Raw genomic sequence first — 5,199 nt, 5'->3', positions numbered from 1 at the left:
TATATGCATATAAATGGTGTAATTGACAAAAATTCTTAAGAATATCATACCTAAACCATAAAATATCATAACTTATAATTGATAATTCATACATAAGTCATAAAATAACCTTCCAAAACACCATAACATCAAGTAGTTCTGAACTTCAAAGCATAAAACATAAACATTAAGTCTCATCATCAAACATAAAAACATAAACATCAAGTTCTCATCATCAAAGCATAAAACATAAACATTAAGTCTCATCATCAAAGCATATTAAAAACTTAAACATCCAACTTAAGCTACGCTATGAAGTTGGACAAATTAAAATCATCAGGTTCCTCCATAAGATCCTCATCTTCAGGTCCATCAACTTCATCATCCAAGTTCTCTCCCTCATCATAATCACCACCACCACCATGAGCTTGAACAACACCATATGTTTCCTCTTCTCCAAGTTGTTCTTCAACATCCAAGTGCTCATCCAAATCTTCATTGTTGGCATCTTTATCCACAATCCACTCATCATCGGATGGAACATCTACAAGATCAAGCACACGAGCTTTCCTAGCTTTCTTCTTTTTGGCTAATTGTGAATCAGTCATGACAAAAACAACTCAATTCTTCTTTTCTTGCTTTAAGCGGTTTCTCCTCTTAGTGTGAACTCAAACATTTGCAAATAATAATCAATATATGCAAAGGTAGTAGTATTAGACTATTAGTTATAATTTATAGAGTTAGTTCATATTTACCTTCTCAAAGCCACTCCAATTACATTCACATCCAGAAGAACTACATGTCAAGCCCAACACACCGATAGCAAACTTTTGCAAATCTGGAACTTCATCCCCATAGAACTCCCACCATTCTATTGGAGTCCTCTTGTGAAGTGTTCCAAGAGCTAGGTCACATCCAAGTAAACCACTCTTGCCATGAAACATTTTTTCTTGAACAGATATCATCTCACGTTCTTCATAATTAGGCACCATCTTGTACAAACAATCAAATATTCCTTTTTGAACTTCAACATCTACCTTAAAACCAGGAGCATAATGCAATTGAGGGTTGACATAATAGCCGGCAGCATGCAAGGGCCTATGGAGTTGTTTATCCCATCTTGCATCAATAATATCCCACAATGGTTGATACCTAAAATATATGGATAGTTCACTTGTAAAAAAGAAGCTAAAGAATATAAACCATAGTAAAATTGAATTATAGAAAGTATAGATTGAATGACCACTTCTTAACACCATGGAAATCGCTTTGAATTGTCTCTTTAGCTTGGTTCATTGCCTCCTAAATGAAGCCCATTGTTGGCTTCTCATCAGAATCAACATCACGAAGCACTTTAATAAGAGGAAGTGAACCCCTCAAGCAAATATATACCTCCTTCCGAAATTGGTTGTTCCCAACCAATTCCTCCACATGTTTTCCCTCCCTTGTCTTAGAATATGGGGTCTTATGCCATTCCTTGCTTGCAAACATTCTCTTCAAAGAACCCTTGTTCTCATAAAGACACCCTAAAGTGATGTAAGAAGTAGTAAATCGAGTCATGCCGGGCCTCACCACGTCCTTGTTGTCGGTGTGATGTTGCAACAAAACTATGAGAGCAGTTCTTGCATAGATGTATCTTGTGATCATTCTCCCCTTGGGAATTGTCTCCTTGTGAATGGGCACCTTTTTCTCAAAATCTTCTAGCATTAGATCAATACAATGAGCTGCACAAGGTATCCAATACAACTTCTTCCTCTTGGCCATCAACAACTCTCCAGCAGATTTGTAGTTGGTCGCATTGTCTGTCACAACTTGAACACCATTCTCTTCACCAATCTCTTGAACAACTTCATCAAGCATTTTAAAGATGGCTTCCGCCGTCTTGGATATGTGGGAGGCATCAATAGACTTCAAGAACACCGTACCTTTAGGGCTATTCACCAAGAAATTCAGAATTGTTCTCCTCCTTGTATCAGTCCACCCATCTGTCATTAAAGTGCACCCAACTTGCTTCCAAACAGCTCTATGTTCTTCAATAGCATCCATTGTTAACTTAACTTCTTGCTTCAAGAACTTACCCTTATGTCTTTAAAAGAGGGGGGGCTTGAATCCTTGACCATGTCGGGCAATCAACTCACACATAGTAGGAAACTCTTCACTTCTTACCACATTGAATGGAATGGCATTGTTGTAGAAAAACCTAGCAATAGCATGACATGCATCCTTTCTTATATCCTTTTTTAAAATAGTAGTCACTCTAGGTTGGGCAAGCTTCTTAGTTCCACTATCTTCAACTTCCTCAACATCAACCACCTTAAAGTGTCTCTTCTTTCCCCTCATTGCAGTTGTTTTCATCCTATTTTTCACGCCCACCACAAGTGAAGGTATGAAAAACGATAGGAAGGGGGGGTTTGAATAGCGTTTTCAGAATAAAACTTCTCACTTAAGATTTTAACAAATCTTTCGAGACACAAGTAAAGTGCTTAAGATAAGAGATGAGAAAAGCACACAAGGATTTTATCCTGGTTCACTTGATGAATCACTCAAGCTAGTCCAGTCCACCCGTGAAGGTGATTTCTTCCTTCTTAGAATGAAGGCAATTCACTAACCAGAGATTTGTTACAACTGCACTTGAAACCTACAAGTGACTAACAATACACTGACTTAGCTCACACTAAGATTCACTCTCTTAGTCTTCTCTAGGATCCGATCAACCTTGATCTCCTAAAGGTAAACTAAACAACTGTTTAAAAAATATTATTTACAAAGAGATTGCTTCTGAAAAGCTTATAGTAAACACAATGAATTTGATGAAGAAAGATTGCTAAGAAGATTTGAATATTACTTGCGCGTATAAGTTTCTTCAACAGCATCTTTCAGTCTTCAGCCTTTATATATACTCCAAGGATTAGGGTTTGAACATTGCATGGGAATGCTACCGTTGGAGGGCAGATCTGGGATTTCCAGCTTCTGCTGTGGCTGAGAATGTTAGGTTAGGCCGTCAGGATAGTACACTTGCTTTTGTACTTTGGATAGTGACGTGACCTTTAACCTTGTTGACTTCTGATCAGAGGAATGCTTCGTGTTGGAACTTGTGAAGCTTGTTGATCAGAGTCAGAGGGAAGCATGAATCCTCTGACCGTTGTATCTTCTGATTCTGAACTCAGAGGAGAAGTACTTGGTCTTCAAAGCCAGTTTGCTTTTGGACTTCATAGACTGTACTTTTCAGCTTCTGGATCTTCAGAGTCTTCTAAACCATCAGAGCTTCTGACCTTCAGAGTGTCTGGGTTATCAGAACGTCTAGATCTTCAGAACTTCAAGTGAGTTGAGTCCACATCAGAGCTTGACTATCTTCAGATCTTCTGAAGCTTTTCTACTGTTCAGTTTGAACATAGAGATTACGAAAGCGTTGCTAGGGTCACTCTTTAAGCAAAGTGCTTCTGATTTGTGTGAGATTATATCAAGGTCAGAGCCTGTCAAGAACACACTCAGAAAACACGTTAGAGTACCATAATTGTTCATACTAAAACGTTAACTTGTAATCATCAAAACATAGAGTTGTACTACATGATCAAAACTTGATCTTACAACAAGTGCTTTCATCTCTTCATATACATTATCAGGAACACTCTCACATACATTGCAATTCTGTGTTGTTTTGGCCAAGTGATGCTTCAACCGGTAAACTACTCCATTTAGTTCTTTCTTACAGAATTTGCACATAACCTTGGAAGTACTTTCACCAATAGCAATTCCATACTTCCATCCTGGATCAGTTCTCTGCCCTTTGGAAAATTTGCTCTGAGGAAGAACAACCCTAACAGTTGAGGAGCTACCACCAGCCCCGCCACCTTCAGTAGACCCACCAACATCTCCAGCACTAGCCATTAGGAACAAACACACTCACAGTCACACAGCACCTGAATTAACAAATGGCCATTTAGTATTTTACATAACCCATTAATTTTATGAGTGGTAAGCATCATTATTTTTCCTAATAAAAAAATGAAAGAAAACAATAAATTGAATAAACAATGAGAGAAGTGTTGTAAGATCAAGTTTTGATCTAGTAGTACAACTATATGTTTTGATGATTACAAGTTAACTATTAAGTATGAACAATTATGGTACTCTAACGTTGTTTTCTGAGTGTTCAAATGACAGGCCATGACTGTGGACCTATCTCACAAGAATCAGAAGCACAATGCTCAAAGAGTAACCTCTGCAACGCTTTCGCACGTACTATGTTCAATTTGAACAGTAGATCAAGCTTCAAAAAATCTGAAGATTACAAAGCTCTGATATGGATTCAGCTCACTAGAAGCTCTGAAGGATCAGATGTTCTGAAGGATCAGACGCTCTGAAGGATCAAACGCTCTGAAGGATCAGAAGCTCTGAAGTATCAGAAGCTGAGTAGTGAAGACTCTGAAGTCCAAGAGTAAGCTGGCTCTGAAGACCAAGTACTTCTCCTCTGAGTCCAGCAGCAGAAGGTACAAAGGTCAGAGGATCCAAGCTTCCGTCTGACTCTGATCATCAAGCTTCACAAGTTCCAAGATGAAGCATCACTCTGATCAGAAGTCAACAAGGTTGAAGGTCATGTCGCTATCCAAAGTACAAAAGCAATTGTACCATTCCTGACGACCTTATCTAACTGATTCAGCCACAGTAGGACCTAGAAATTCCAGATCTGCCCTCCAACGGTAGCATCTCCATGCAACGTTCAAACCCTAATCCTTGGAGTGTATAAAGTGGTTGAAGATTGAAAGATGTGGTCTAAGAAACTTACTCACGCGCAAGAAATATTTCAAATCTTCTTAGAAATCTTTCTTCAAATAGAACTAAGTGTGTTTACTATCAGCTTTTGAAGAAGCACTTATTTGTAAACTCAATACATTCAAACAGTTGTTTGTTTTACCTTTAGGAGATCAAGGTTAATCGGATCCTAGAGAAGACTAAGAGAGTGAATCTTAGTGATAGCTAAGTCAGTGTATTGTTAGTCACTTTGCAGGTAGCAAGTGCAGTTGTAACAAAACTCTGATTAGTGGATTGCCTTCATTCTAAGAAGGAAGAAATCACCTTAACGGGTGGACTGGATTAGCTTGAGGGATTTATCAAGTGAACCAGGATAAAATCATTTGTGTGCTTTCCTTATCTCTTATCTCTGCACTTTTATCATAGGTGTTTGAAGAGATTTATTTAAATCTCAAGTGGGTTGAGTTT

The 5,199-nt window shown here is 38.2% G+C and overlaps 1 pseudogene; it reads right to left on the bottom strand.

Moving 5' to 3' along the window:
* Positions 1-284: 284 nt before the first annotated feature.
* Positions 285-3,867, bottom strand: LOC130712951 (uncharacterized; annotated as a pseudogene).
* Positions 3,868-5,199: the final 1,332 nt, after the last annotated feature.

The sequence above is a fragment of the Lotus japonicus genome, chromosome 4 (genome assembly GCF_012489685.1).
Source record: "Lotus japonicus ecotype B-129 chromosome 4, LjGifu_v1.2".
Classification (NCBI taxonomy): domain Eukaryota; kingdom Viridiplantae; phylum Streptophyta; class Magnoliopsida; order Fabales; family Fabaceae; genus Lotus; species Lotus japonicus.
The sequence above is the reverse complement of the archived record's forward strand: the minus strand, read 5'-3'. Positions and strand labels throughout refer to the sequence as shown.